This window comes from Chinchilla lanigera, unplaced genomic scaffold (genome assembly GCF_000276665.1).
Source record: "Chinchilla lanigera isolate Chin_1 unplaced genomic scaffold, ChiLan1.0 scaffold00022, whole genome shotgun sequence".
Lineage (NCBI taxonomy): Eukaryota > Metazoa > Chordata > Mammalia > Rodentia > Chinchillidae > Chinchilla > Chinchilla lanigera.
In genome coordinates, this window is record NW_004955423.1 from 28,183,235 (window position 1) to 28,195,335 (window position 12,101).

At 50.2% G+C, this 12,101-nt stretch overlaps 1 long non-coding RNA gene across 3 annotated transcripts; it reads left to right on the forward strand.

The window, feature by feature from the left end:
- Positions 1–2,017: 2,017 nt before the first annotated feature.
- On the forward strand, positions 2,018–11,794 carry LOC106148533. 3 transcript variants are annotated; one of them, XR_001234074.1, is made up of 4 exons: positions 4,154–4,627; positions 10,376–10,496; positions 10,752–10,915; positions 11,065–11,794. It is a non-coding gene; the product is annotated as an uncharacterized LOC106148533 (long non-coding RNA). The 3 variants fall into 3 exon arrangements; XR_001234073.1 differs by lacking the exon at positions 4,154–4,627 and adding an exon at positions 2,018–2,143 and having other exon boundaries at positions 10,752–11,794; XR_001234072.1 differs by having other exon boundaries at positions 10,752–11,794.
- Positions 11,795–12,101: the final 307 nt, after the last annotated feature.

Here is a 12,101-nt window from a genome sequence, read left to right on the forward strand (position 1 = left end):
GCCCTGGACGGTGCATGGTGTGCAAGGCCGCGTGCACCTCGAGCTCCTGGGTTCTTGGGCTCATTGAGTGGAGGGCCACTGAGGATGGAGGAGTGGGCTTCCCACCTTCCTTTTCCCATCTGACATCGGGACGTCTGCTGTCGTCACCTTCAGTCAGGTTACGAGCGTCCTTTCTCTTTAGTGAGACAGAGGCAGCAAGGGGGCTGGTATCTGAGCCCTTGCTTGTGGCTGTCTTAGAAAAAGCTTCTGGGGCCACATTCGAGGTCTTGACATGCCCACTTCTCATGGGACCTCAGCTTCCCACCCTCACTCCCTGGCCTCTCTTCCCCCACTTCTTATGTGCTTGCTTTCTCTCTGGCCTCTTCTCCGCAGATGGCTGTGGCTGACCGCCACTCTTCCTGGCCCACAGAGAATGGTGCCCACTGACCGTGCCACTCCTCCTATGACCCGAGGTGGCTTCACAAGCCTTTGCGGCACAGGAGTTTACCAACTAGTGCCGATGCCTGGGAGAGAACTATTTATCGCCAGGGTCAACCCCATGCCATGTTCTCTCCCCACCCAAAAGGCCTGACCTTGTGTGTCTGCACTCTTGGTGACCCTCTGCCCATGCTGGGTCCGCCCCGTTAGGGCAGCTTGGGATCCCAGCTCGGTTAGCTTGGGATCCCTCTGGGACACTCCTGGGGAGTGTCCGAGTGGCCATGGAGATGTGGCCTTGGGGGGGTCAGTGTCCCTGGCCCCTTACTGTCTGGCACTGTCCCCTGCTCTGCTTCCTGGATGCCACGACCTAAGCAGCTTTGCTCCACTCTCCCCTTCCGCCACGGTCTCCTGCCTTGCCACCAGCTGACCATGGACAGAAGCGATGAGCACGTTAAATCTCCTCCTCCCAGCTGGGCGGCGGGTAGCATGTCTCAGCAAGGAGAAGCCCTAGAGAGCTCATGTTCCCCCCACTCTGAGGCAAGAGCTCTCACCCAGTACACTTGATACTGAGTGCTTTGCATGGGAATTTATGCCACAACAGATGTGTGTTCTCGGCTTCCCAATGTTCTGTATTTGTTCTTCATCAGTGCCCTCTGCCTTCCCAGAGCTGCCGGCCAGTGTGCGCCCTGCTGGCAGCCCCGGACCTCTCACCTCTGCCCCAGGCTGCCTACCACCGTTCATTCCCTGGGACAGGGACAGCAGCTCCCTCGCCCGTCCCTCGTCCCTGGCTGCCTGCATGCCCTGGGCTTCCCACGCCTCTCTGAGAGCTGCGCCCTTGCTCGGCTGCAGGGCTGTGTCCCTCTCTTCCTCCTGCCATGGCCGCTGTCCCTCATCCTTTCCACCCAGGGGATGCCGTGGTCTTCCCACTGCGGCCACTGCCCCGCACTTGCTCATAGTTGTCCTCTCCCTCTACTGCAGTTTTCATCCTGGACCAGCACAAGGGTGAGAGAAGATTCGGCATCCGTGTAGGCAGTCGATGGACGCCCCTCCCAGCGCCGTGATGCGGCCGGCTGTGAAAGTCCTTTCTCTGAACTTCTCTCTGTGAGTCACATTTGTCATTTCTGTCGCTGGTTTTACCCATCTATACAGTGTCACTGCTCCTTCAGACTGCAGGTCCTCTGTTTCCTAGAGTCAGAGTAACTCTGTGTCCCCCGAAGCATCTCGTGTCATAGGCACTGCGGCTTGGCTGACTATTTGTTGAGTGAATAACATGAATAGTTATCTCTGGTGGCTCTGAGGAGTGAGCCCGCAGAGCACCAAACTCTACCCTTGCCCCATTTAAAAAGTTGCATTTTGTGCTGAGTTAGGCTCTCACTAAGTTGCCTTGGCTGCATTAAACTTGGGAGCCTGCCTCAGCCTCCCGAGTAGCTGAGATTACTACCACACTGGGCTGAATAATTCTTAGGTTGTCCTGATGTTATTTTCCTCAGAATAAGATTTCCACATTGTTGAATTGAACTGAGTTTCACCTGTTTTCACGGGTGTGCCTGAATATCTGCAGTACGCCTCAGAGCCGACTGGGTTGCAGGATGCGTGGGCAGTGTGGTGTGTGGAGTTGTGTAACACCATTTCAGCACAACGGACAAACGATGGGCGCAGTTCCCCTCTGCCTGCAATGTACCAGCCACGAGTCAGAGCTGGCTTGGGCTGCTCTCTTGGCTGCTGGGTGAGTTGGGCTCCTTTGGGTCTCATGGAGTGAGCGCTCCGCAGGGGCCTGAGTGCTGATGTGGGTTTGGGCTCCAGGTTCGCTCAGGCTGAGGCTCATGTTGCCTTCCTGCTTGAACTCTTCCTGCGTGGGTGGCATCTGGTGCCCACCATGCAGTGTCCCCGTGGGGACAGTGGCTGTCCTGGTGGCAGTGACAGTGGCTGTCTGTCAGTTGATTGTGCACGAGGCCCATCCTCCCAGGCTCCCTCCTATGGGCTGTTACCTTGTGCCCAGCCAGGGGGCAGCATGCCTTCCCTCCCAAGCATGGGCATCAAGGCCGAGTCCCTGCCTGGTGCAGAGAAGCACTTAGCTGCCGTTGCAGTGGCCGTCTTGCTGTGTCCAGTGACAGCTGTAGGACAGCCAGTGCCTTAGCTGCTTGGTTCTTCTGTGGCAGAGGCTGCCGGTCATCCCTCACTCCTCCTCTGTTCATGAGCTGCTAGGAGGAGGTTACGAGCGTGGTCTGGACTTGGATAATGATGTGTTTTAGGTCTCATTCAGCCCAGCTGGGGAGGAGCCTGTGGGCAAGCTCCTCCCTCGCCCCAGGCCTTCTTACCTGTGCAGTGGAGGTGCCAGGGGGCCAGCAGCTACACTGGCGGCCAAGGCCATGGCACCGTGTTGGATTGCTGCGGACATAGCAACTGCTCGATAAAAATAAAAATTTTGCCAGTGTGTGTTGGGTGGAGTGGATCCAGTTCAGAACTTGGCTAGGAAATCCTGTCTTGAATTTTCAAGCACAGGCCGAGATCTCAGTTCTACTCCAGTCCCGCCGTGTAAGAGCCGCTTTGTGAGCGTTTGTGTCTTTCTTTGTAATGTGGGGTGTGGTGGACTGACAGTTGGTGGTCAGCTTGTAACACCCAGCTGAACTGAGTAAGCGTGGTGCTGGGTGTGGGAGGCCCACCTGGGGATTGTTGCCAGCAGCATAACAGGCAGAACTGGAGAAGAAGGAGGAAGGCTGTTGGGAGCTGGAAGAAGCTGTTGGGAGCCTGTTGGAAGCTGTTGAGAAGCTGTACGGAGCAGTTGTTGATTCTCTTGGAGGAGCTTGTCATGCTGGCTTTCCTGATGAACTCAGCTGTTTTCATCCTCCAAGGAGCTTAGAACCTTTTTGACGCTGACAATACCTTCAGTTCACTTTCAGGGAGCTCTGGTCCTCACTTTGAGCATTGCTTCCTGGCTCCGGAGGGGAAGAAGGTACACAGCTGTCTCCTGGGGGAGCTTGTCGCGTTGGCTTTCCTGTTGGGAACTCGGCTGTCCTCACCTTCGGAGGAGCTCAGGATCTCACTGTCACTGAGGATACCCCTGGCGCTTTTCAGGGGAGCTCCGGTTCTTACTTAACATCACTTTCTGGCTCCAGTGCAGATCCCTCAGCCTGCTAGCACAGATCCTCCATCCCGCCGGCACAGACTTTGTAGCTTCCACTATTGACCTCTGGGTCTTCCCAGTGCAGATCCATGGAACAGGCTTGCATGAGGCATTGTTATGAGCTGTAGGTCTTCAGCTGGACTCATGCAGGACGTTATCATGGGATACAGGCCCTCAGCTGGATTCTTTAGTCTTTGGTGTGTGGACAGATTTCCTGTACTCCCTTATACATGATTCTTTGGGTGACTATTATAAATAATCTTATAAAATATGTGTCCTGTATTATATTGTTTTCCTTGCAATGTCCCCTGAACCACAACACAGGGAAATGGTGCATCCCTGTGGGGCAGAGGTGCAGATCAGAAAGAATCACCACACAAGGCCCAGCCTGCTCTGGCTGTGGGTCCAGGACGCAGCTGCTGCATGACCTGGCTCCGGCTTCCTGGGCGGTTTGCAGTGAGGGAGAGGGGTGAGGGGCAGCAGACAACCTGGCCCCCTAGAAATTCTTTTCTAATGCTCCGATGAGCTCACAGTGGCTGTCTCATCTGACTTCCTCTTCCTTGCTTTCCTGTCTGGTTGGTGCTCAGCGGGCTGCAGGCCATGGCTGTCACGAGTGGGTCAGCTCATTTTATTTCCCTTCAGTCCCGGCTAATGAAAAGCACTTGTGTCCAGTAAACCCTTCCTTTGCTGCTTGTTAGCACACTCCGTGTTGGCTACTGAGGTCTGCTCCAAGGTGGGTGAGAACCAGCGAGATGTCCACAGCATCGCTGGCCCTGGCTGGCTGTTTCTCGGTCTGGGACCCGTAGAGACCCAAAGGTGTGTCAGGCCCTTGGAGCCCACTTCCCCCTCTCCCCTGTCCCTGCCTGTCTCAGCGTGCTGTGTATCCTTTGGATCAGCCTGCTGCCTGCCTGGCCTGGGCTATGCTTCTAGAATGTTTTCCCTGATGTGAAGACCCTGGCCCTCAGGACTCTGGGCCACTGATAATACCAGGTTGGACATGGTCTTGTTTGCTGTATGCAGTGGCTTCAGATGACAACACCCCATCCCTATTGCTCCAAACCTCACACCTCAGTGTCCAGATCCCAGGTAGGTGACGATGGTTGATAACACTGTGTTCTACAGCTTACAGAGAACTAGAAGGAAGGAGTTTGAGGCTGCCAAGACAGAGAAATGAAAGGTGCTGAAGGAGGTGGGAACACTGACCACCTCGAGGTGGGCATCACACACTACATGCATGTTTCCAGTGATCACACTGTATCCCATAAATGGGGGCCATTCTTATGGCAACAGAACAACCACAGATTCTGATCTAGCTTTGGGGGAACCTCCTGCAGCTCACAAAGGCCAGTCCTCTGACCCAGGGACACTTGAACACAGGTGCCCTGGGCATGCTGGCTGTGCTTGGGTCTTGCACCGAGTGCCCCCAGCCTCCAGTTCCTGGGGAGCCGGGCTGTGGCCCCATTGTCCCTGCATCGAGCGGGTACACGAGGCCTACTGTATAGAAGAGCTCAGTGGACTTACTGCAAGGAGGGAAGGAGGCCGAGGGAGGAGGGGGAGAAGGAAGCACAGAGGAAGGCGGGAGGGAGGAGCACTCCACACAGCCCGAGTCAGCGTGGGTTCAAGTCTTGGTGTGGCCAGTGGTTGCTGAGTGGCCTTAGGTAAGAAATACGTGCTGTTTCAGCCTGATTTTCTTGCCTCCATGGGGTGGGGAATCTGCAGTCCCTGGCAGCTCGAACATTTTCTTGTCCACGCCTCCAAGTTATGATTCTCAACGCTTTCAAGCCACTCCCACTTTGCGTAGAGGAAACTTTGAAATCCCTTTGTGCTAATGTGAGATGAAAAGCTCTGCTAGTATCTTATTTCCATTTAGAACAGCTAATGCTCACTGTGCTGTGAAGGGAAAATGCAGTGGAGATACTTTATGCAAAATCATGTGTTCCTGCCTGGGAAAGTGGGGCAGGAAGGAGTGGGACGCTCGTGCGACTACTGAGTCATGCTGGATGATGTGACAGTCACAGTGCCCTGACACCTCTGGAAGTGTTACGTCCATCAGTGAAACCCTTACACCACGAGCCTTACACCATATATAACTGTTTCTAACGTTAAAGTTCTAGGTGGGCAGCAGCATGCAGTAAGCACATTCTAGTAAACTCAGGATGTGCGAACACTGGTAGGTTTTAAGCTCGGAGCGTCAGAACCAGGCACTGAGGACAGCTGATGGGGCCCTCATGCCTCTCAGGGGAGCAGGAAGACTCTTTGAGGCACAGCACTGTCCCTGACATTGAGGACCTATGGGGTCTGTGGGCCCTGGCCACCACGAACCAGAATGGCCTCCAATCGTCACGTCAACCAGACCCTCCCCACCCAGCAAAGGACTGCCCGTGGAGTGGCGCTTCTCTGCCTGGGATGTGTGCTGTGCGCTCTAAAGTGCATGTGCAGGGCTGGCTCTAAGGGGCATCCTCTGGGCCTTTGCACAGCTGCCTGCTCCCAGGGGGCTGGGCGCCTGATCGGATGCCCTGTGATCACAGTCTTGGATTTCTGAGTGATTTCCAGCAAGGGGGCCTGCGTTCTGTTGTGCACCTGGAAATTCTGCCGTGGTCTTGGCTGTACCCTGACAGGGGCCCGCATCCCCCAACCTCTAAGAGACGTTCTGTGCCCACATGGCTGTCTTGCTTTGCATACTAGCACTTTCTTTTCATTAAGCCAGTTATCCTCAACTATTTTCATTTCTCGACAGATCAAGTGGCTCATTTATCACACTAACATATACTGAGCTTCTCTTGTACACCAGGAAGACCTGGGTTCTAGTCCTGAAAGAGCTCACAAGCTTTTGGATTCTTACTTTACCATGGCTTTATCAGCAATAACTGTCCTCGCTTTTATGCAGAATAACTGTGAACCCAAAAAGATGCTATTATACCCCACTACTAAACTGAGCATTTTGTTTTCATGCCTCTCAATGTCTTTGGAGAGAAATTTTCTCCTTTTTTCAGTAAGAGATCATGAAACACGATTTCTTTTCCATACTGGGGCTTGAACCTGGGCCTCATGCACGTCAGGCCAGTGTTCTGCCAACAAGCTGTGTCCTCAGCCCTTTTCCCCTTATTTTATTTTGAGACAGGAGCCTGTGTACTTGTCGAGGCTGACCTTGAATTTGCAGTCCTTCTGCTTCAGCCTCTAAGGTAGCTGGCATGATGGGAATGGGCCACCATGCCTGGCTACTCTGAAGTATCCAACAGATGGCAAATATAGCCAGCCCTCCATACCTGTGGGTTTTCTACCCATGCATTGATTCAACTCACCATGGATGGAAAATATTTGGAAAAAAATTTTTTGAAAGCGAAATAGGCAAATTTTTGAAAGCAAAATAGCAAAATAGGCAAGTGCTCACTGAATCTTAACAAAGAAGGAAAGAAACACAAATCAAATGTAATTAGAAATAAAAAAGGTGAAATCACCGTGGACACTGCCGAAATACAAGATTTTTAGCAACCACTTCATAAACCTGTATGCCAAAAAATTGAGAACTCACAAGAACTTATCTATCAGGAGATTCCTAGATGCATACAAATTGCAAAACTGAACTAAGAAGACTAAAATATCCTGAATAATCCAATAACAGGCAAAGAAATTGAAACAGTAATAAAAACCAACTGAGAAAAGCCCAGGATCTGGTGGATTCTCTGCCAAATTTTGCAAAAACTTTAGGGAAGATCTAATACCACTACTCCTCAATCTCTTTAATGAAATTGAAAAGGAAGTAGTATTACTCCCAAAGTCATTCCTGGAACTTAGCAGTACCCTGATTCCAAAACTAGACTAGGACCAAACCAAAAAAAGGGAACTATAGGCCAATCTCTTTAATGAACATAGATGCAAAAGTCTTCAACAAGATATTGGCAAACAACATGCAATAAATCATCAAAAAGATCATAAATCATGATGAAGTAGGCTTCATCCTAGGAATGCAAGGATGGTTCAACATATATAAGTCAATAAATGTAGTCTATAACATAAACAGAAGCAAGGACAAAACCCCATGATCATCTCAGTAGGCACAGAAAAAGCCTTTGACAAACTCTGACATCCATTAATATAAAAACCCTGAAGAAAATAGTGATAGAAGAAACTTATCTAAATCAAAGAAAAAGCTATTTATGACAAACATACTGCAAACAACATATTAAATAGGAAAAAACTGCAGGCCTTCCCCCTAAATCAGGAACAAAATGAGGATGTCTACTATCACTACTCTTGTTTGATATAGTCCTAGAAGCACTAGCTAGAGAAAGAAATAAAAGAGATATGGATAAGAAAGGAGAAAGAAGTCAAAGTATCATTATTTGCAGATGATGTGAACCTTTACTTACAAGAGCCAAAAAGTTCCACCAAAAGACTTCTAGAATTAATAAGCAAAGTCAGCAATGTAGCAGAACATAAAATCAACACACAAAAATAAATACTATTCCTATACACTAATAATAAATTCATTGAGATGGAACTCAGTAAAACTATACCATTCATAATAGCATCAAGAAAATGATATACTATACTTAGGAATTAACCTGTCTAAGAAAGTGAAAGACCTTTACAATGAAAATTATCTCACTCTGAATAGAAAAAGATCAAAGAGGACATCAGAAAAGATATTCTCTGCTCCTGGATAGGCAGAAACAATATAGTCAAAATAGTCATATTATAAAAAAAAGATATACAGATTGAATGCTATCTGGGTCAAAATACCTATGGTGTTACTCACAGAACTAGAAAAGCAATCCCAAAATTCTTATGGAACCAGAAGAGACCCAGGACAACCAAAGCAATCCTGGGTAGGGGCTGGGGATTTAGCTCAGCGGCAAAAGCGCCTGCCTGGCAAGTGCAAGGTCGTGAGTTCGGTTCCCGGTACCGGAGAAAAACCAAAAAAAAAAAAAAATCCTGGGTAATAAAAGAAAAGCAGGAGGCATCATATCCCAGAGCTGAAGTTTTACTACAAAGCTACAGTGATAAAAACAGCATGGTACTGGCACAAAAAGAGACATGTGTGGATTGGTGCAACAGAATAAAGGATGCAGAAACAACCCCAGGCACATTTAGCCATCTAATCTATGACGAAAGGGCCAAAACCACACAGTGGAGGAAAGTTGGCCTCTTTAATAAATGGTGCTGGGAAAATCAGATATCCACAAGCAGTAGATTGAGTCTAGACCCATATATCTATCTCACATGTACTAAACTAAAATGAAAGTGGATGGAAGGTCTAAATGTTAAAAGAGAAATACTTAATCTTCTGGAAGGTAAAATAGGTAAAACTCTCTATGACATAGGCATAGGTAAGAGCTTTCTGAACAGCACCTCAGTGGCACAAGAAAAAACCAAGAACCAACAAATGGGCTCATATCAAATTTGAAATCTGCACAGCAAAGAAAACAACCAACAGAGTGAAGAGACAACCCACAGAATGGGAAAAATAATTGCCAGCTATTCTGCAGGCAGAGGGGTAACATGAAAAATAAGTAAAGAACTAAAAATATTAGACCTCCCCGAAAGACAAGACCTAATCCAAAAGTGGGCAACCAAAATGGACACTTTTCAGAGTGAGGGCAGATGGCCATAGCACTAACTACAAGAGAAATGCAAATTAAGACAACACCAAGATCCAGCTTATTCTAGAAAGAATGGTTGTAAATAATAAACAAAATTATAACAAAGGTTGGTGAAGCTGTGGGGGAAAAGGAACACTTCTACATTGTTGGTGGGAGTGTAAACTGGTATGACCACTATGGAAATCAGAAGGGAGATGCCTCAAAAACTAAAAACAGAAATTCCACTTGACCCAGATATTCCCCGCCTGGGTGTGTCCTCCAAAGAGGTAAAGTCATCATATTACAGCGATGCACGCACACCGTGTTTACAGGGCACAGTTCCTAACAGTGAAGTCTTGGAAGGGGCCCATATGACCACCGATGGATGAATGGATAAGGAAACACTGTATTTATATCTGCTGGGGTTCCACCCTGCCACAACGAGGGATAAACTTGTAGGTCGTCTCTGCACTCTGAACTCATGGGCTGTGGGCAGGGGTCGTGCCAAGCAGGCTCCTAACCCTGTGCTCTATGGGAAGGAACATTACACTTGGAATCTGGGTTCTTCCACTGTAGTAGCTTTCTGAAAATAGAATCAAGAAATACCAGATCCCTGTATGGACTGCTGGCTCCGTATAGTCTATACCCGAGAATTTAAGTCAGCATTTTAAACAACATCCAGGAGATGAAAGGTTTCACTTAGAGGCTGTGTGTGTGCAGCGGTGAAGGGCTGATGGCTCAGGTCCCAGTTTGACACTGGTGTGGCACGGAGGGTTTCAAGACTCAGGCACCTTGCATGCTGAGCATGGCTGTCCCTCACCACGCTGGTGTCACAGTAGCGAGGCCGTGTTCCCGGAAAGGGGGACGCGTGCTCAGGTCAGCGAACCAGAGGCTGCCGCAGACATTGCCGGCACTGTCAGAGGGAGCTGGGATGGGATGCAGCACCGAGGTTTAAGGGCTGAGCTCCCAGAAAACATGAGAAGACCCCGAGGCTGACTTGTAAGGGCCCTGGAGCAAGAAACGGGCCCTGCTGTGTCCAGCCCTGGGGCGAGGACAGGAAGGCGTGGGCCCCCTGCGCTGAACTCGCTCTGGAGCTTGCTGCACGCACTCACTCCTCAGCCTGCCCCCATCGGGTTGCTGACTCGGGAAAGCATTTCGCAACACGCTTCCCAGGTGATGTGTGGCTGCGCTGGAGGCTGAGGGTCGGCTCTTCCAGGAGGCATCGAGTAACCACGGTCTCCTGGGGCACAAGGCCCTCGTCTCGTTCCAGGATGTCCCCAGCACGCAGCTCCACCCACCAACTGCAGGACCTGCTCAGTGGACAGTTCTAAGCAGGCAAATGAAAGGGGCCATCTTCTGTTCACAGAGTTCAGGTATATCTTTCATAGTTCCTTTTATTTTGATAATAGAGCTACCGACTCCAGTTCTTCAGTAAATCCATTTGGTGCTTTAAGGAATCTTGCCTTTCAGACCTTTGCAGAGTATTGTGTGGGTCTGTCAGGCAGGCGCATTTTCCTGACCATTACTGAGAGGCGCTGACCCGGCGGGATGGCGGGATGGCCCTGCAGGCAGAGCATCCTTTTCAGGACTTTAAGTTTGTTTCTGCCCCCTGTGTGCTGCACATCTAGACAGGACTTTGGAGAAGCCACATGGACCTGAGAGAATCTGGAGACTGAGCTCAACGCCGCATCACAGCGCGGTGGTCTGAGCATCTTTCAACCCTTCCCTCCGAAGGCACCGAAGCCCATGCTGAAGCTGCAACCTGACCCGGGGCCCTGCTTCCCAGACAGAGGTTTGTTCATACAATGCACTCGGGCCCTTCTTCTCAAGTTCTTCCTCCCCGTCCCATGAGAGAAAGGGATCATTCATATCGACAAAGGGCCCGGGGTGCCTTGGACGGGGCCCATTGTGAGGTTTGGCATTGCCGCTGCCCCTGCTCAGGTTTCGCACTGATCCCTCTTCTTTCATCTGCTGAAATGGATTCTTCCTTATTAGCTGGAACCTGCTCCTGCTCAGGGTGGGGCTCCCCAGGAACCAGTCCGGACATTGTGAAGACCCTGGTGGCCCCGAAACTCGCCCTCACGTGATGCCCTGAGAATGTGGCAGTGGAGTCTGCCTGGGGAAGGCCCTCACCCTCACTCCCTCCTCCAACACACTGAGCACTGCCCCAAGTGCCAGGAGACCGCAGTGCAGTGCTTTCTGGTGAGGACTGTGCTGCCGCCCAGGAGGAGGCCCTGAGCCCCCACAGGCGGGTTCAGGCTCACGGCTTCTGCCCGGAGCAAACTCTCACTGGAATCTGCTTCCCCGTTCCCTGCGAAAACAGGGAGCTCATTCTGCTCCTAAGAACTTTAGAAGCAATTTGTCATCTCAGATGTGCAGCTGGTCCCCAGCTTGGTAACAGGGCCCAGGAGTAAGAATCAGGGATTTACACACTTGTGTGAAGTTTATGTCCAAACAACACCTTTATGTCCACTAAATGTATCATTTTTGAGACTTACAAGTAGAAGTGGTTCACAGCAGGACTGGCAAAACCCATGGCTTTGTTGGTTAGGACTCAGTTATTTCTGTATCATTCCAGGTGTTGGAGATAGCCAGAGACATTATTTACTGGGTTGTGAAGTTCGGGTTGATTAGTGCTCAAGCTGGTCTTCGAAGCATGAATAAAACATGACGAAAGGAGCCCCTGTGTTCTCATAGCACAATGCTTCACGTACTCTGATAACTGTGTTTGATCAGTGTGTACTACTGATAGTTTGTACTTATCTGATGACAAAGCAGGAAGTATCTCTGGTAGTTCTTTCTCTCCTCCCTTCCGCCTTCCCTCCCTCCCTGCTCCCCCTTCATTCCATCATGTCTTGTATCTTTGGTACTGGGCACTGAATCCAGCACTTGGCCACAAGCCAATCCCTGGACCTTTTTTGTTGTTCAGTTGCCTAAGCTGTGCTTGAACTTGTAGTCCTTCAGCCTCAGTGTCCAGA